At 33.3% G+C, this 20,646-nt stretch overlaps 11 non-coding genes across 11 annotated transcripts; all 11 read right to left on the bottom strand.

The window, feature by feature from the left end:
- Positions 1-5,783: 5,783 nt before the first annotated feature.
- Positions 5,784-5,855, bottom strand: TRNAM-CAU. The gene has a single exon. It is a non-coding gene; the product is annotated as a tRNA-Met (tRNA).
- A 1,678-nt stretch (positions 5,856-7,533) lies between these two features.
- Positions 7,534-7,606, bottom strand: TRNAA-UGC. The gene has a single exon. It is a non-coding gene; the product is annotated as a tRNA-Ala (tRNA).
- Positions 7,607-7,670: 64 nt separating this feature from the next.
- On the bottom strand, positions 7,671-7,743 carry TRNAM-CAU. The gene has a single exon. It is a non-coding gene; the product is annotated as a tRNA-Met (tRNA).
- A 1,970-nt stretch (positions 7,744-9,713) lies between these two features.
- TRNAM-CAU lies at positions 9,714-9,785 on the bottom strand. Its single transcript has one exon. It is a non-coding gene; the product is annotated as a tRNA-Met (tRNA).
- A 2,040-nt stretch (positions 9,786-11,825) lies between these two features.
- TRNAM-CAU lies at positions 11,826-11,897 on the bottom strand. Its single transcript has one exon. It is a non-coding gene; the product is annotated as a tRNA-Met (tRNA).
- A 1,833-nt stretch (positions 11,898-13,730) lies between these two features.
- On the bottom strand, positions 13,731-13,803 carry TRNAA-UGC. The gene has a single exon. It is a non-coding gene; the product is annotated as a tRNA-Ala (tRNA).
- An 80-nt stretch (positions 13,804-13,883) lies between these two features.
- TRNAM-CAU lies at positions 13,884-13,955 on the bottom strand. The gene has a single exon. It is a non-coding gene; the product is annotated as a tRNA-Met (tRNA).
- Positions 13,956-16,287: 2,332 nt separating this feature from the next.
- On the bottom strand, positions 16,288-16,360 carry TRNAA-UGC. Its single transcript has one exon. It is a non-coding gene; the product is annotated as a tRNA-Ala (tRNA).
- A 1,640-nt stretch (positions 16,361-18,000) lies between these two features.
- On the bottom strand, positions 18,001-18,073 carry TRNAA-UGC. The gene has a single exon. It is a non-coding gene; the product is annotated as a tRNA-Ala (tRNA).
- Positions 18,074-18,153: 80 nt separating this feature from the next.
- TRNAM-CAU lies at positions 18,154-18,225 on the bottom strand. Its single transcript has one exon. It is a non-coding gene; the product is annotated as a tRNA-Met (tRNA).
- A 1,941-nt stretch (positions 18,226-20,166) lies between these two features.
- Positions 20,167-20,238, bottom strand: TRNAM-CAU. The gene has a single exon. It is a non-coding gene; the product is annotated as a tRNA-Met (tRNA).
- Positions 20,239-20,646: the final 408 nt, after the last annotated feature.

The raw sequence follows: 20,646 nt of genomic DNA, 5'->3' as shown, positions 1-20,646 counted from the left end.
TACTAAACATAATATTATGAAAAATTGAATAAAAAATAACTTCAGTTAATTATCGTTAACTGAAACAGACATATAAAATGGGACGGAGGGAGTAGTAAATACTAGTCTCAAATCTTCATTGATCATGAACCCTAATGGAAAGGAAACCAAAAGTCCTCAATTACTACAACTTTTTTATTTGATTCATTAATATGATTTCACTATTCTCGCGAAATTGAATTCCTATGTCCACAACCAACTTGCATTCTAAGCAAATTATAAGGAGTAAAAATGACAAGATGAGAATATACATAATATTTTTATAACATTTTGTATAAATGAAGGGATTAAATACTTTAAAAGGAGTCCTTGAATAAGAAAAAGCTCTAAATGGCTAATTTCTATCCATCTTCTCTCTACAATTTAACCTACACTTTCATATGCACCTCTGATTGAGTTTATATTAGGTTCGAGAATCAATTTTCATATACACGGCTATACACACTCATTTTACTTGATAGAGAATATTCCTAGGATTTGACCTCGCTAAATGTTCCATGCCCCTGTTCTGTAATCGGGTTAGGGTTAAATGTTTTGGGTTATAGTAAAAAAATCCAATATTATTTGGGTTTATAAAAGGGTCATTCACACAATTGCCTAAGGGGAGGCCTCTTCATCGCTTAGGAGACTCTCTCTTTCTAGAACAACATCTGTGCAGTATGAAATAAGAAGGCTGTTTGAATCCATTTCCCTCATCTTCTCTCTATTTTACAGATATTTCCATACGCATTCAATAAATACAAAATACATTGAATGAATTAACTTCATCAAATGACGCAGTTTATGGGGATTTGGAACAAAAGGCTTGTTTGTAATCAATCTCCTGTTACATTGCTTGAAGAATGGAATGGTAAGGAACTAAGTTTTGTCTACCACCACTTGATCCTGGAACCTGTGAGTTATGGGCCCACCACGCTTCCACTGCGCCACTCTGATCGTGGGATTTTAATGTAATTATTTACAATAATCTATTAATTATCACCGTAGATCATGTTGATAAGTTCATTGAAGAACCCCCTCCCCCCAAAAAAATTCACTAGGCAAGTACTTGTGATTTGAATTCTGTATTTCCACAGATAATGATAAGAAAATACTTTATTTAAAGTTTAAACTCTAATGCACATGATGATGTATCTATATTGAGTTTTTCTTGTACAGTGATATAACAATTTAAGATCAATTACTATTTTATTATGTAATTATATCATATTAAAATTATATTCAACTAACACTAAATATGGTGAAAAGTTAAATTGTTGGAGTTTTTTTGTTTTTTTGTTTAAATTGTATGCCTTTTGCTCAATATCAATTTTGCATTTTGACTTTCAAATGCACCAAATGCAGTTCCTTGACTTTCAAAAACTCCCCCAATTTAGTCCTTCTTCGCCAAGCAAACGTTAAAATGGAGGGCGATCTCGTCCATTCGCCTCATTGGCGCCATATATACTATACTTGCCTGGCATTGCTTATAATCCATATGCAATTCCATAGACGATGTTCTTCCGCAACTGCACACCAAGAACGTAACACTAGACATCTTTGCTTTCTTCTTCCTCTAATTAGTGAAAATTTCTCACAATGTCAACACAATAAAGGCAAATTACAAAGTTTTCTTTGAATTTTATTTTTTGTGTTTAATAGTACTTTTAGTGTAGTTTCGAAATATAGAAATTTTTTTATACTAATACTAAACATAATATTATGAAAAATTGAATAAAAAATAACTTCAGTTAATTATCGTTAACTGAAACAGACATATAAAATGGGACGGAGGGAGTAGTAAATACTAGTCTCAAATCTTCATTGATCATGAACCCTAATGGAAAGGAAACCAAAAGTCCTCAATTACTACAACTTTTTTATTTGATTCATTAATATGATTTCACTATTCTCGCGAAATTGAATTCCTATGTCCACAACCAACTTGCATTCTAAGCAAATTATAAGGAGTAAAAATGACAAGATGAGAATATACATAATATTTTTATAACATTTTGTATAAATGAAGGGATTAAATACTTTAAAAGGAGTCCTTGAATAAGAAAAAGCTCTAAATGGCTAATTTCTATCCATCTTCTCTCTACAATTTAACCTACACTTTCATATGCACCTCTGATTGAGTTTATATTAGGTTCGAGAATCAATTTTCATATACACGGCTATACACACTCATTTTACTTGATAGAGAATATTCCTAGGATTTGACCTCGCTAAATGTTCCATGCCCCTGTTCTGTAATCGGGTTAGGGTTAAATGTTTTGGGTTATAGTAAAAAAATCCAATATTATTTGGGTTTATAAAAGGGTCATTCACACAATTGCCTAAGGGGAGGCCTCTTCATTGCTTAGGAGACTCTCTCTTTCTAGAACAACATCTGTGCAGTATGAAATAAGAAGGCTGTTTGAATCCATTTCCCTCATCTTCTCTCTATTTTACAGATATTTCCATACGCATTCAATAAATACAAAATACATTGAATGAATTAACTTCATCAAATGACGCAGTTTATGGGGATTTGGAACAAAAGGCTTGTTTGTAATCAATCTCCTGTTACATTGCTTGAAGAATGGAATGGTAAGGAACTAAGTTTTGTCTACCACCACTTGATCCTGGAACCTGTGAGTTTTGGGCCCACCACGCTTCCACTGCGCCACTCTGATCGTGGGATTTTAATGTAATTATTTACAATAATCTATTAATTATCACCGTAGATCATGTTGATAAGTTCATTGAAGAACCCCCTCCCCCCAAAAAAATTCACTAGGCAAGTACTTGTGATTTGAATTCTGTATTTCCACAGATAATGATAAGAAAATACTTTATTTAAAGTTTAAACTCTAATGCACATGATGATGTATCTATATTGAGTTTTTCTTGTACAGTGATATAACAATTTAAGATCAATTACTATTTTATTATGTAATTATATCATATTAAAATTATATTCAACTAACACTAAATATGGTGAAAAGTTAAATTGTTGGAGTTTTTTTTGTTTTTTTGTTTAAATTGTATGCCTTTTGCTCAATATCAATTTTGCATTTTGACTTTCAAATGCACCAAATGCAGTTCCTTGACTTTCAAAAACTCCCCCAATTTAGTCCTTCTTCGCCAAGCAAACGTTAAAATGGAGGGCGATCTCGTCCATTCGCCTCATTGGCGCCATATATACTATACTTGCCTGGCATTGCTTATAATCCATATGCAATTCCATAGACGATGTTCTTCCGCAACTGCACACCAAGAACGTAACACTAGACATCTTTGCTTTCTTCTTCCTCTAATTAGTGAAAATTTCTCACAATGTCAACACAATAAAGGCAAATTACAAAGTTTTCTTTGAATTTTATTTTTTGTGTTTAATAGTACTTTTAGTGTAGTTTCGAAATATAGAAATTTTTTTTATACTAATACTAAGCATTATATTATGAAAAATTGAATTAAAAATAACTTCAGTTAATCATCGTTAACTGAAACAGACATATAAAATGGGACGGAGGGAGTAGTAAATACTAGTCTCAAATCTTCATTGCTCATGAACCCTAATGGAAAAGAAACCAAAAGTCCTCAATTACTACAACTTTTTTATTTGATTCATTAATATGATTTTGCGATTCTCGCGAAATTGAATTCCTAAGTCCACAACCAACTTGCATTCTCAGCAAATTAAAAAGAGTAAAAATGACAAGAAGAGAATATACATAATATTTTTATAACATTTTGTATAAATGAAGGGATTAAATACCTTAAAAGGAGTCCTTGAATAAGGAAAAGCTCTACAATTTAACTTACACTTTCATATGCACCTTCGATGGAGTTTATATTAGGTTCGGGAATCAATTTTCATATACAATGCTATACACACCCATTTTACTTGATAGAGAATATTGCTCGGATTTGACCTCCCTAAATGTTCCATGCCCCTGTTCTGTAATCTGGTTAGGGTTAAACGTTTTTGGTCATAGTAAAAAAGCCAATATTATTTGGACCTATATAAGGGCCATTCACACAATTGCCTAAGGGGAGGACTCTTCATCGCTTAGGAGGCTCTCTCTCTCTAGAACGTCTCTGCGGTATGAAATAAGAAGGCTGTTTGAATCCATTTTCCCTCATCTTCTCTCTATTTTACAAATATTTCCATACGCATTCAATAAATACAAAATACATTGATGGCATGTTTGGTTCATGGAAAAGGTCAGGAATGTAATAACATTCCTTGGAATAGACCTATTGTCCTATTCCATCGTTTGGTTGGATCATTTTGTCATGGGAATAACATGCCTAGGAATGAGCTATTACCTTCGCAAGGGGAATAGCCATTCTTAGGGGGGGGGGGGGGGGGGGGGGGGGGCCTTAGTATTAGCTATTCCCATGCCCTTGGGAATAGCTTTTATATCACAAATACCAAAAATACCCTTTGCACATTATATAATATTTATATTTATTTAATAAATATAAATTGTATTTTTTCAAAACACCCTTCACACAAACACACACATTTTGTAGTTGACATTCTGGAAAAAGAAAAGTATTTAAATATATATATATATATATATATATATATATATATATATATATATATATATATATATATATATATATATATAAATTAACTGTATAAGACTCCTTAATTATGGAGCCTTGGCCCCTAAGTTAAGTTGCATGCCTAGCGAATGGGCATTGCAAGCTTGCCAGCAGATGAACATTGCAATTGAAATTATGGAGCCTTGAGGCTCCATTTATAGTAGTCTCAAGGCTCCATTCCTTACTTCTCCAACCGATGTGGGATAAATGGGAAAATAAATATAAATATAAATATGTATTTGAATAATAATAATAATAATAATAATAATAATAATAATTATTATTATTATTATTATTATTATTATTATTATTATTGTTATTATTATTATTATTATTATTATTATTGTTATTATTATTATTATTATTATTCTCTCACACACACACATGCATATACATGTATATAAATATAAATATAAATAAATATATAAATATAAATACAAATAAATAAATAAATAAATAAATAAATATATATATATATATATATATATATATATATATATATATATATATATATATATATATATATATATATATATATTATATTTTGTATAAGGGTATTTATGTCTTTAAAACAAATTTCATTTCTATTCATTTAACCAACCAAACACTGGAATACAATTACTAAAGTCTATTCCTTCAGCCAACCAAACAAAAGAATACAATTCATATTCTATTCCTTACCTATTCCATTCCCTGTGAAATAGCATTCCTATTCCCTCCAAATTCATTCCGTAAACCAAACGTGGTGTGAATGAATTAACTTCATCAAATGACGCCGTCTATAGGGATTTGGAACAAAAGGCATGTTTAGTCCACAACCATCGCAGGTTTCTCACAGATCCCTGTAATAATAATGCAATTACCCTGTTACATTGCTTGAAGAACTACCACTTGATCTATTACAGGAGTATTAATTAGCCTACATGCCATGATTAACCATGCATCACCGTTCCGTAGCTTCACACCCCTAGGTTCTTGATGTTGTCTTACGAATGTATGTACCAATATGGAGATGCAGGGGATTGACCCCCGTGCCTCTCGCATGCAAAGCGAGTGCTCTACCATTTGAGCTACATCCTCTATTTACAAATCTGTAGTCAGAATCATATTTATATCTAATACAGAAAAAAGTATTTAAAAAAAATATCAAAAGCCATTCTTATCAAAGCCAAGTTTCGATCCTGGGACCTGTGGGTTATGGGCCCACCACGCTTCCACTGCGCCACTTTGATGGTGGAAATTTAATTCAATTATTTACAATAATCCATTATTTATTACCGTAGATCGTGTTGATAAGTTCATTGAAGAACCCCCTCCCCACCCCCCTCAAAAAAAAAAAAATTCACTAGGCAAGTAGTGATTTGAATTCTGTTTTTCCACAGATAATGATAAGAAAATACTTTATTTAAAGTTTAAACTCTAATGCACATGATGATGTATCTATCTTGAGTTTTTCTTGTATAGTGATATAACAATTTAAGATCAATTAGTATTTTATTATGTAATTATATCATATTAAAATTATTTTAAAATAATACTAAATATGGTGAAAAGTTAAATTATTGGAGTTTTTTTTTTTTTTAAAAAAAAAATGGTCCTCCGATTATTGCTCAATCTCAATTTTGCATTTTGACTTTCAAATGCACCAAATGCGGTTCCTTGATTTTCAAAAACTCCCCCAATTTAGTCCTTCTTCGCCAAGCCAACGTTAAAATGGAGGGCGATCTCGTCCACTCACCTCATTGGTGCCTAATATACTATACTTGCCATGCATTGCTTATAATCCATATGCAATTCCATAGACGACGTTCTTCCGCAACTGCACACCAAGAATGTAACACTAGACATCTTTGCTTTCTTCTTCCTCTAATTAGTGAAAATTTCTCACGATGTCAACACAATAAAGGCAAATCACAAAGTTTTCTTTGAATTTTATTTTTTGTGTTTAATAGTACTTTTAGTGTAGTTTCGAAATATAGAAATTTTTTTTATAATAATACTAAACATAATATTATGAAAAATAGAATTAAAAACAACTTCAATTAATCCTCGTTAACTGAAACAGACATATAAAATGGGACGGAGGAAGTAGTAAATACTAGTCTCAAATCTTCATTGCTCATGAACCCTAATGGAAAAGAAACCAAAAGTCCTCAATTACTACAACTTTTTTATTTGATTCATTAATATGATTTTGCTATTCTCGCGAAATTGAATTCCTATGTCCACAACCAACTTGCATTCTAAGCAAATTATAAGGCGTAAAAATGACAAGAAGAGAATATACATAATGTTTTTATGACATTTTGTATAAATGAAGGTATTAAATACCTTAAAAGGAGTCCTTGAATAAGGAAAAGCTCTAAAGAGCTAATTTCTCTCAATCTTCTCTCTACAATTTAACTTACACTTTCATATGCACCTTCGATGGAGTTTATATTAGGTTCGGGAATCAATTTTCTTATACACTGCTATACACACCCATTTTACTTGATAGAGAATATTCCTCGGATTTGACCTCCCTAAATGTTCCATGCCCCTGTTCTGTAATTAGGTTAGGGTTAAACGATTTGGGTCATAGTAAAAAAGCCAATATTATTTGGGCCTATATAAGGGTCATTCACACAATTGCCTGAGGGGAGGCCACTTCATCGCTTAGGAGACTCTCTTTCTCTAGAACAGCGTCTCTGCGGTATGAAATAAGAAGGCTGTTTGAATCCATTTTCCCTCTGTATGGTAAGTTTCTCACAGATCCCACACCATAGTGGTAATCTCCTGTTACATTGCTTTAAGAATGTAACCTATGACCATTCTTAATTAGCCTACATGCCATCTTTAACCATACATCACCTTTCCGTGGCTTCAAACCACTAGGTTGTCGAAGTTGTCCTACGAATGTATGTACCAATCTGGAGAGGCGGGGGATCGAACCCCGTGCCTCTCGCATGCAAAGCGAGCGCTCTACCATTTGAGCTACATCCCCTATTTACAAATCGGTAGTCAGAATCATATTTATATCAAATACAGAAAGAAGTATTTAAAAAAAATATCAAAAGCCAGGTTTCGATCCTGGGACCTATGGGTTATGGGCCCACCACGCTTCCACTGCGCCACTCTGATCGTGGAAATTTAATTCAATTATTTACAATAATCCATTATTTATTACCGTAGATCGTGTTGATAAGTTCAATTAAGAACCCCGTCCCACCCCCACCCCCCCCCCCCCCCCGGCCAAAAAAAAAAAAAAATCACTAGCCAAGTACTTGTGATTTGAATTCTGTTTTTCCATAGATAATGATAAGAAAATACATTATTTAAAGTTTAAACTCTAATGCACATGATGATGTATCTATCTTGAGTTTTTCTTGTATAGTGATATAACAATTTAAGATTAATTAGTATTTTATTATTTAATTATATCATATTAAAATTATTTTAAAATAACACTAAATATGGTGAAAAGTGAAATTATTGGAGTTTTTTTTTTTTTTTTTTTTTTTTTTTTTTTTTTTTTTTTTAAATGGTCCGATTATTGCTCAATCTCAATTTTGTATTTTGACTTTCAAATACACCAAATGCGGTTCATTCACTTTCAAAAACTCCCCAAATTTAGTCCTTCTTCGCCAAGCCAACGTTAAAATGGAGGGCGATCTCGTCCATTCACCTCAGTGGTGCCTAATATACTATACTTGCCTGGCATTGCATATAATCCATATGCAATTCCATAGACGACGTTCTTCAATTCCGCAACTGCACACCAAGAACGTAACACTAGACATCTTTGCTTTCTTCTTCCTCCAATTAGGGAAAATTTCTCACAATGTCAACACAATAAAGGCAAATTACAAAGTTTTCTTTGAATTTTATTTTTTGTGTTTAATAGTACTTTTAGTGTAGTTTCGAAATATAGAATTTTTTTTATACTAATACTAAACATAATATTACGAAAAATTGAATAAAAAATAACTTCAGTTAATCCTCGTTAACTGAAACAGACATATAAAATGGGACGGAGGAAGTAGTAAATACTAGTCTCAAATCTTCATTGCTCATGAACCCTAATGGAAAAGAAACCAAAAGTCCTCAATTACTACAACTTTTTTATTTGATTCATTAATATGATTTTGCTATTCTCGCGAAATTGAATTCCTATGTCCACAACCAACATGCATTCTAAGCAAATTATAAGGAGTAAAAATGACAAGATGAGAATATACATAATATTTTTATGACATTTTGTACAAATGAAGGGATTAAATACTTTAAAAGGAGTCCTTGAATAAAAAAAAGCTCTAAATGGCTAATTTCTATCCATCTTCTCTCTACAATTTAACCTACACTTTCATATGCACCTTCGATGGAGTTTATATTAGGTTCGGGAATCAATTTTCATATACACTGCTATACACACCCATTTTACTTGATAGAGAATATTCCTCGGATTTGACCTCCCTAAATGTTCCATGCCCCTGTTCTGTAATCAGGTTAGGGTTAAACGTTTTGGGTCATAGTAAAAAAGCCAATATTATTTGGGCCTATATAAGGGTCATTCACACAATTGCCTAAGGGGAGGCCACTTCATCGCTTAGGAGACTCTCTTTCTCTAGAACAGCGTCTCTGCGGTATTAAATAAGAAGGCTGTTTAAATCCATTTTCCCTCATCTTCTCTCTATTTTTTCAAATATTTCCATGCGCATTCAACAAATAAAAAAATACATTGAATGAATTAACTTCATCAAATGACGCCCTGGGGATTTGGAACAAAAGGCATGTTTAGTCCAACCATATGTATGGTAGGTTTCTCACAAATCCCACGTATGAACCCACTTTGTACTTGTAATAATAATCTGACCTCATACTCATCACAGGAGTAGGGCCTTTCCGTGTCTTCACACCTCTATGCTCTCAATGTTGTCCTACGAATATATGTACCAATCTGGAGATGCGAGGGATCGAACCCCGTGCCTCTCGCATGCAAAGTGAGCGCTCTACCATTTGAGCTACATCCCCTATTTACAAATCTCAAGTCAAAATCATATTTATATCTAATACAGAAAGAAGTATTTAAAAAAAATATCAAAAGCCATTCTTATCAGAGCTAGGTTTTGATCCTGGGACCTATGGGTTATGGGCCCACCACGCTTCCACTGCGCCACTCTGATCATGGAAATTTAATTCAATTATTTACAATAATCCATTATTTATTACCGTAGATCGTGTTGATAAGTTCATTGAAGAACCCCCTCCCCACCCCCCCTCAAAAAAAAAAAATTCACTAGGCAAGTAGTGATTTGAAATCTGTTTTTCCACAGATAATGATAAGAAAATACTTTATTTAAAGTTTAAAATCTAATGCACATGATGATGTATCTATCTTGAGTTTTTCTTGTATAGTGATATAACAATTTAAGATTAATTAGTATTTTATTATGTAATTATATCATATTAAAATTATTTTAAAATAATACTAAATATGGTGAAAAGTTAAATTATTGGAGTTTTTTTTTTAAAAAAAAAAATGGTCCTCCGATTATTGCTCAATCTCAATTTTGCATTTTGACTTTCAAATGCACCAAATGCGGTTCCTTGATTTTCAAAAACTCCCCCAATTTAGTCCTTCTTCGCCAAGCCAACGTTAAAATGGAGGGCGATCTCGTCCACTCACCTCATTGGTGCCTAATATACTATACTTGCCATGCATTGCTTATAATCCATATGCAATTCCATTGACGACGTTCTTCCGCAACTGCACACCAAGAACGTAACACTAGACATCTTTGCTTTCTTCTTCCTCTAATTAGTGAAAATTTCTCACGATGTCAACACAATAAAGGCAAATCACAAAGTTTTCTTTGAATTTTATTTTTTGTGTTTAATAGTACTTTTAGTGTAGTTTCGAAATATAGAAATTTTTTTTATAATAATACTAAACATAATATTATGAAAAATAGAATTAAAAATAACTTCAATTAATCCTCGTTAACTGAAACAGACATATAAAATGGGACGGAGGAAGTAGTAAATACTAGTCTCAAATCTTCATTGCTCATGAACCCTAATGGAAAAGAAACCAAAAGTCCTCAATTACTACAACTTTTTTATTTGATTCATTAATATGATTTTGCTATTCTCGCGAAATTGAATTCCTATGTCTACAACCAACTTGCATTCTAAGCAAATTATAAGGAGTAAAAATGACAAGAAGAGAATATACATAATGTTTTTATGACATTTTGTATAAATGAAGGGATTAAATACCTTAAAAGGAGTCCTTGAATAAGGAAAAGCTCTAAAGAGCTAATTTCTCTCAATCTTCTCTCTACAATTTAACTTACACTTTCATATGCACCTTCGATGGAGTTTATATTAGGTTCGGGAATCAATTTTCTTATACACTGCTATACACACCCATTTTACTTGATAGAGAATATTCCTCGGATTTGACCTCCCTAAATGTTCCATGCCCCTGTTCTGTAATTAGGTTAGGGTTAAACGTTTTGGGTCATAGTAAAAAAGCCAATATTATTTGGGCCTATATAAGGGTCATTCACACAATTGCCTGAGGGGAGGCCACTTCATCGCTTAGGAGACTCTCTTTCTCTAGAATAGCGTCTCTGCGGTATTAAATAAGAAGGCTGTTTGAATCCATTTTCCCTCATCTTCTCTCTATTTTCAAATATTTCCATACGCATTCAATAAATAAAAAATACATTGAATGAATTAACTTCATCAAATGATGCCGTCTGTGGGCCGTGGGGATTTGGAACAAAATGCATGTTTAGTCCAACCATCTGTATAGTAGGTTTCTCACAGATCCCACTTTGTACCATCATTGTACTTGTAATAATAATCTAACCTCATAGTGGTAGCATACGGTTAAACATCTCCAGCCATAGTGGTAATCTCCTGTTACATTGCTTGAAGAACTACCACTTGATCTATTACAGGAGTATTAATTAGCCTACATGCCATGATTAACCATGCATCACCGTTCCGTAGCTTCACACCCCTAGGTTCTTGATGTTGTCTTACGAATGTATGTACCAATATGGAGATGCAGGGGATTGACCCCCGTGCCTCTCGCATGCAAAGCGAGTGCTCTACCATTTGAGCTACATCCCCTATTTACAAATCTGTAGTCAGAATCATATTTATATCTAATACAGAAAAAAGTATTTAAAAAAAATATCAAAAGCCATTCTTATCAAAGCCAAGTTTCGATCCTGGGACCTGTGGGTTATGGGCCCACCACGCTTCCACTGCGCCACTTTGATGGTGGAAATTTAATTCAATTATTTACAATAATCCATTATTTATTACCGTAGATCGTGTTGATAAGTTCATTGAAGAACCCCCTCCCCACCCCCCCTCAAAAAAAAAAAAAATTCACTAGGCAAGTAGTGATTTGAATTCTGTTTTTCCACAGATAATGATAAGAAAATACTTTATTTAAAGTTTAAACTCTAATGCACATGATGATGTATCTATCTTGAGTTTTTCTTGTATAGTGATATAACAATTTAAGATCAATTAGTATTTTATTATGTAATTATATCATATTAAAATTATATTAAAATAATACTAAATATGGTGAAAAGTTAAATTATTGGAGTTTTTTTTTTTTAAAAAAAAAATGGTCCTCCGATTATTGCTCAATCTCAATTTTGCATTTTGACTTTCAAATGCACCAAATGCGGTTCCTTGATTTTCAAAAACTCCCCCAATTTAGTCCTTCTTCGCCAAGCCAACGTTAAAATGGAGGGCGATCTCGTCCACTCACCTCATTGGTGCCTAATATACTATACTTGCCATGCATTGCTTATAATCCATATGCAATTCCATAGACGACGTTCTTCCGCAACTGCACACCAAGAATGTAACACTAGACATCTTTGCTTTCTTCTTCCTCTAATTAGTGAAAATTTCTCACGATGTCAACACAATAAAGGCAAATCACAAAGTTTTCTTTGAATTTTATTTTTTGTGTTTAATAGTACTTTTAGTGTAGTTTCGAAATATAGAAATTTTTTTTATAATAATACTAAACATAATATTATGAAAAATAGAATTAAAAACAACTTCAATTAATCCTCGTTAACTGAAACAGACATATAAAATGGGACGGAGGAAGTAGTAAATACTAGTCTCAAATCTTCATTGCTCATGAACCCTAATGGAAAAGAAACCAAAAGTCCTCAATTACTACAACTTTTTTATTTGATTCATTAATATGATTTTGCTATTCTCGCGAAATTGAATTCCTATGTCCACAACCAACATGCATTCTAAGCAAATTATAAGGAGTAAAAATGACAAGAAGAAAATATACATAATATTTTTATGACATTTTGTACAAATGAAGGGATTAAATACCTTAAAAGGAGTCCTTGAATAAGGAAAAGCTCAAAAGAGCTAATTTCTCTCCATCTTCTCTCTACAATTTAACTTACACTTTCATATGCACCTTCGATGGAGTTTATATTAGGTTCGGGAATCAATTTTCATATACACTGCTATACACACCCATTTTACTTGATAGAGAATATTCCTCGGATTTGACCTCCCTAAATGTTCCATGCCCCTGTTCTGTAATCAGGTTAGGGTTAAACGTTTTGGGTCATAGTAAAAAAGCCAATATTATTTGGGCCTATATAAGGGTCATTCACACAATTGCCTAAGGGGAGGCCACTTCATCGCTTAGGAGACTCTCTTTCTCTAGAACAGCGTCTCTGCGGTATGAAATAAGAAGGGTGTTTGAATCCATTTTCCCTCATCTTCTCTCTATTTTTTCAAATATTTCCATGCGCATTCAACATATAAAAAATACATTGAATGAATTAACTTCATCAAATGACGCCCTGGGGATTTGGAACAAAAGGCATGTTTAGTCCAACCATATGTATGGTAGGTTTCTCACAAATCCCACATATGAACCCACTTTGTAGTTGTAATAATAATCTGACCTCATACATTGCTTGAACACTTAATCTATCACAGGAGTAGGGCTTTCCGTGTCTTCACACCTCAATCTATTACAGGAGTGGGGCCTTTCCGTGTCTTCACACCTCTATGTTCTCAATGTTGTCCTACGAATGTATATACCAATCTGGAGATGCGGGGGATCGAACCCCGTGCCTCTCGCATGCAAAGTGAGCGCTCTACCATTTGAGCTACATCCCCTATTTACAAATCTCAAGTCAAAATCATATTTATATCTAATACAGAAAGAAGTATTTAAAAAAAATATCAAAAGCCATTCTTATCAGAGCCAGGTTTTGATCCTGGGACCTATGGGTTATGGGCCCACCACGCTTCCACTGCGCCACTCTGATCATGGAAATTTAATTCAATTATTTACAATAATCCATTATTTATTACCGTAGATCGTGTTGATAAGTTCATTGAAGAACCCCCTCCCACCCCCCCCCCCCCCCCCCCCGCCCAAAAAAAAAAATAAAAAAATTCACTAGGCAAGTACTTGTGATTTGAATTCTGTTTTTCCACAGATAATGATAAGAAAATACTTTATTTAAAGTTTAAACTCTAATGCACATGATGATGTATCTATCTTGAGTTTTTCTTGTATAGTGATATAACAATTTAAGATCAATTAGTATTTTATTATTTAATTGTATCATATTAAAATTATTTTAAAATAACACTAAATATGGTGAAAAGTTAAATTATTGGAGTTTTTTTTTTAAAAAAAAAATGGTCCGATTATTGCTCAATCTCAATTTTGTATTTTGACTTTCAAATACACCAAATGCGGTTCATTGACATTCAAAAACTCCCCCAATTTAGATCTTCTTCGCCAAGCCAACATTAAAATGGAGGGCGATCTCGTCCATTCACCTCATTGGTGACTAATATACTATACTTGCCTGGCATTGCTTATAATCCATATGCAATTCCATAGACGACATTCTTCAATTCCGCAACTGCACACCAAGACCGTAACACTAGACATCTTTGCTTTCTTCTTCCTCTAATTAGTGAAAATTTCTCACAATGTCAACACAATAAAGGCAAATTACAAAGTTTTCTTTGAATTTTATTTTTTGTGTTTAATAGTACTTTTAGTGTAGTTTCGAAATATAGAATTTTTTTATACTAATACTAAACATAATATTACGAAAAATAGAATTAAAAATAACTTCAATTAATCCTCGTTAACTGAAACAGACATATAAAATGGGACGGAGGAAGTAGTAAATACTAGTCTCAAATCTTCATTGCTCATGAACCCTAATGGAAAAGAAACCAAAAGTCCTCAATTACTACAACTTTTTTATTTGATTCATTAATATGATTTTGCTATTCTCGCGAAATTGAATTCCTATGTCCACAACCAACATGCATTCTAAGCAAATTATAAGGAGTAAAAATGACAAGAAGAAAATATACATAATATTTTTATGACATTTTGTACAAATGAAGGGATTAAATACCTTAAAAGGAGTCCTTGAATAAGGAAAAGCTCAAAAGAGCTAATTTCTCTCCATCTTCTCTCTACAATTTAACTTACACTTTCATATGCACCTTCGATGGAGTTTATATTAGGTTCGGGAATCAATTTTCATATACACTGCTATACACACCCATTTTACTTGATAGAGAATATTCCTCGGATTTGACCTCCCTAAATGTTCCATGCCCCTGTTCTGTAATCAGGTTAGGGTTAAACGTTTTGGGTCATAGTAAAAAAGCCAATATTATTTGGGCCTATATAAGGGTCATTCACACAATTGCCTAAGGGGAGGCCACTTCATCGCTTAGGAGACTCTCTTTCTCTAGAACAGCGTCTCTGCGGTATGAAATAAGAAGGGTGTTTAAATCCATTTTCCCTCATCTTCTCTCTATTTTTCAAATATTTCCATACGCATTAAATAAATAAAAAATACGTTGAATGAATTAACTTTATCAAATGATGCCGTCTGTGGGCCGTGGGGATTTGGAACAAAATGCATGTTTAGTCCAACCATCTGTATGGTAGGTTTCTCATAGATCCCACATATGAACCCCCTTTGTACAATCATTGTACTTGTAATAATAATCTAACCTCATAGTGGTAGCATACGGTTAAACATCTCCAGCCATAGTGGTAATCTCCTGTTACATTGCTTGAAGAACGGTAAGTAGCTAAGTTTTGTCTACCACTTAATCTGTTACATGAGTAGTGGGATGACCATACTTAATTAGTCTACATGCCATCTTTAACCATGCATCACCTTTCCGTGGCTTCACACCTCGGATTTGACCTCCCTAAATGTTCCATGCCCCTGTTCTCGAATCAGGTTAGGGTTAAAAGTTTTGGGTCATAGTAAAAAAGCCAATATTATTTGGGCCTATATAAGGGTCATTCACACAATTGCCTAAGGGGAGGCCACTTCATCGTTTAGGAGACTATCTTTCTCTAGAACAGCGTCTCTGCGGTATGAAATAAGAAGGCTGCTTGAATCCATTTTCCCTCATCTTCTCTCTATTTTTTCAAATATTTCCATGCGCATTCAATAAATAAAAAATACATTGAATGAATTAACTTCATCAAATGACGCCGTCTCCTGTTACATTGCTTGAAGAACGGTAAGTAACTAAGTATTACAGGAGTAGGGCCTTTTCGTGTCTTCACGACTCTATGTTCTCAATGTTGTTGTACCAATCTGGAGATGCGGGGGATCAAACCCCGTGCCTCTCGCATGCAAAGCGAGCGCTCTACCATTTGAGCTACACCCCCTATTCACAAATCTCTAGTCAGAATCATATTTATATCTAATACAGAAAGAAGTATTTAAAAAAAATATCAAAAGCCATTCTTATCAGAGCCAAGTTTCGATCCTGGGACCTATGGGTTATGGGATCACCACACTTCCACTGTGCCACTCTAAACGTTGAAATTTAATTCAATTATTTACAATAATCCATTATTTATTGCCGTAGATCGTGTTGATAAGTTCATTGAAGAACCCCCTCCCACCCCCCCCCCCCCCCCCCCCCCCGGCCCAAAAAAAAAATATAAAAATTCACTAGGCAAGTACTTGTGATTTGAATTCTGTTTTTCCACAGATAATGATAAGAAAATACTTTATTTAAAGTTTAAACTCTAATGCACATGATGATGTATCTATCTTGAGTTTTTCTTGTATAGTGATATAACAATTTAAGATCAATTAGTATTTTATTATTTAATTGTATCATATTAAAATTATTTTAAAATAACACTAAATATGGTGAAAAGTTAAATTATTGGAGTTTTTTTTTTTAAAAAAAAAATGGTCCGATTATTACTCAATCTCAATTTTGTATTTTGACTTTCAAATACACCAAATACGGTTCATTGACTTTCAAAAACTACCCCAATTTAGTCCTTCTTCGCCAAGCCAACGTTAAAATGGAGGGCGATCTTGTCCATTCATCTCATTGGTGCCTAATATACTATACTTGCCTGGCATTGCTTATAATCCATATGCAATTCCATAGACGACATTCTTCAATTCCGCAACTGCACATCAAGACCGTAACACTAGACATCTTTGCTTTCTTCTTCCTCTAATTAGTGAAAATTTCTCACAATGTCAACACAATAAAGGCAAATTACAAAGTTTTCTTTGAATTTTATTTTTTGTGTTTAATAGTACTTTTAGTGTAGTTTCGAAATATAGAATTTTTTTATACTAATACTAAACATAATATTACGAAAAATAGAATTAAAAATAACTTCAATTAATCCTCGTTAACTGAAACAGACATATAAAATGTGACGGAGGAAGTAGTAAATACTAGTCTAAAATCTTCATTGCTCATGAACCCTAATGGAAAAGAAACCAAAAGTCCTCAGTTTGAATCCATTTTCCCTCATCTTCTCTCTATTTTTTCAAATATTTCCATGCGCATTCAACAAATAAAAATTACATTGAATGAATTAACTTCATCAAATGACGCCGTGGGGGAAAGCCAATATTATTTGGGCCAATATAAGGGTCATTCACACAATTGCCTAAGGGGAGGCCACTTCATCGCTTAGGAGACTATCTTTCTCTAGAACAGCGTCTCTGCGGTATGAAATAAAAAGGGGGTTTGAATCCATTTTCCCTCATCTTCTCTCTATTTTTTCAAATATTTCCATGCGCATTCAACAAATAAAAAATACATTGAATGAATTAACTTCATCAAATGACGCCGTGGGGATTTGGAACAAAAGGCATGTTTAGTCCAACCATATGTATGGTAGGTTTCTCACAAATCCCACATATGAACCCACTTTGTACTTGTAATAATAATCTGACCTCATACACTTAATCTATCACAGGAGTAGGGCTTTCCGTGTCTTCACACCTCTATGTTCTCAATGTTGTCCTACGAATGTATGTACCAATCTGGAGATGCGGGGGATCGAACCCCGTGCCTCTCGCATGCAAAGTGAGCGCTCTACCATTTGAGCTACATCCCCTATTTACAAATCTCAAGTCAAAATCATATTTATATCTAATACAGAAAGAAGTATTTAAAAAAAATATCAAAAGCCATTCTTATCAGAGCCAGGTTTTGATCCTGGGACCTATGGGTTATGGGCCCACCACGCTTCCACTGCGCCACTCTGATCATGGAAACTTAATTCAATTATTTACAATAATCCATTATTTATTACCGTAGATCGTGTTGATAAGTTCATTGAAGAACCCCCTCCCACCCCCCCCCCCCCCCCGCCCAAAAAAAAAATAAAAAAATTCACTAGGCAAGTACTTGTGATTTGAATTCTGTTTTTCCACAGATAATGATAAGAAAATACTTTATTTAAAGTTTAAACTCTAATGCACATGATGATGTATCTATCTTGAGTTCTTCTTGTATAGTGATATAACAATTTAAGATCAATTAGTATTTTATTATTTAATTGTATCATATTAAAATTATTTTAAAATAACACTAAATATGGTGAAAAGTTAAATTATTGGAGTTTTTTTTAAAAAAAAAAATGGTCCGATTATTGCTCAATCTCAATTTTGTATTTTGACTTTCAAATACACCAAATGCGGTTCATTGACTTTCAAAAACTCCCCCAATTTAGATCTTCTTCGCCAAGCCAACATTAAAATGGAGGGCGATCTCGTCCATTCACCTCATTGGTGACTAATATACTATACTTGCCTGGCATTGCTTATAATCCATATGCAATTCCATAGACGACATTCTTCAATTCCGCAACTGCACACCAAGAACGTAACACTAGACATCTTTGCTTTCTTCTTCCTCTAATTAGTGAAAATTTCTCACAATGTCAACACAATAAAGGCAAATTACAAAGTTTTCTTTGAATTTTATTTTTTGTGTTTAATAGTACTTTTAGTGTAGTTTCGAAATATAGAATTTTTTTATACTAATACAAAACATAATATTACGAAAAATAGAATTAAAAATAACTTCAATTAATCCTCGTTAACTGAAACAGACATATAAAATGGGACGGAGGAAGTAGTAAATACTAGTCTCAAATCTTTATTGCTCATGAACCCTAATGGAAAAGAAACCAAAAGTCCTCAATTACTACAACTTTTTTATTTGATTCATTAATATGATTTTGCTATTCTCGCGAAATTGAATTCCTATGTCCACAACCAACATGCATTCTAAGCAAATTATAAGGAGTAAAAATGACAAGAAGAAAATATACATAATATTTTTATGACATTTTGTACAAATGAAGGGATTAAATACCTTAAAAGGAGTCCTTGAATAAGGAAAAGCTCAAAAGAGCTAATTTCTCTCCATCTTCTCTCTACAATTTAACTTTCACTTTCATATGCACCTTCGATGGAGTTTATATTAGGTTCGGGAATCAATTTTCATATACACTGCTATACACACCCATTTTACTTGATAGAGAATATTCCTCGGATTTGACCTCCCTAAATGTTCCATGCCCCTGTTCTGTAATCAGGTTAGGGTTAAACGTTTTGGGTCATAGTAAAAAAGCCAATATTATTTGGGCCTATATAAGGGTCATTCACACAATTGCCTAAGGGAGGCCACTTCATCGCTTAGGAGACTCTCTTTCTCTAGAACAGCGTCTCTGCGGTATTAAATAAGAAGGCTGTTTAAATCCATTTTCCCTCATCTTCTCTCTATTTTTTCAAATATTTCCATGCGCATTCAACAAATAAAAAAATACATTGAATGAATTAACTTCATCAAATGACGCCCTGGGGATTTGGAACAAAAGGCATGTTTAGTCCAACCATATGTATGGTAGGTTTCTCACAAATCCCACGTATGAACCCACTTTGTACTTGTAATAATAATCTGACCTCATACTCATCACAGGAGTAGGGCCTTTCCGTGTCTTCACACCTCTATGCTCTCAATCTTGTCCTACGAATATATGTACCAATCTGGAGATGCGAGGGATCGAACCCCGTGCCTCTCGCATGCAAAGTGAGCGCTCTACCATTTGAGCTACATCCCCTATTTATAAATCTCAAGTCAAAATCATATTTATATCTAATACAGAAAGAAGTATTTAAAAAAAATATCAAAAGCCATTCTTATCAGAGCCAGGTTTTGATCCTGGGACCTATGGGTTATGGGCCCACCACGCTTCCACTGCGCCACTCTGATCATGGAAATTTAATTCAATTATTTACAATAATCCATTATTTATTACCGTAGATCGTGTTGATAAGTTCATTGAAGAACCCCCTCCCCACCCCCCCTCAAAAAAAAAAAATTCACTAGGCAAGTAGTGATTTGAAATCTGTTTTTCCACAGATAATGATAAGAAAATACTTTATTTAAAGTTTAAACTCTAATGCACATGATGATGTATCTATCTTGAGTTTTTCTTGTATAGTGATATAACAATTTAAGATCAATTAGTATTTTATTATGTAATTATATCATATTAAAATTATTTTAAAATAATACTAAATATGGTGAAAAGTTAAATTATTGGAGTTTTTTAAAAAAAAAAAAAAATGGTCCTCCGATTATTGCTCAATCTCAATTTTGCATTTTGACTTTCAAATG

This window comes from Ipomoea nil, unplaced genomic scaffold (assembly GCF_001879475.1).
Source record: "Ipomoea nil cultivar Tokyo-kokei standard unplaced genomic scaffold, Asagao_1.1 scaffold0317, whole genome shotgun sequence".
Classification (NCBI taxonomy): domain Eukaryota; kingdom Viridiplantae; phylum Streptophyta; class Magnoliopsida; order Solanales; family Convolvulaceae; genus Ipomoea; species Ipomoea nil.
Note: the sequence above shows the minus strand (reverse complement) of the source record. Positions and strands in the feature narration are given on the sequence as shown.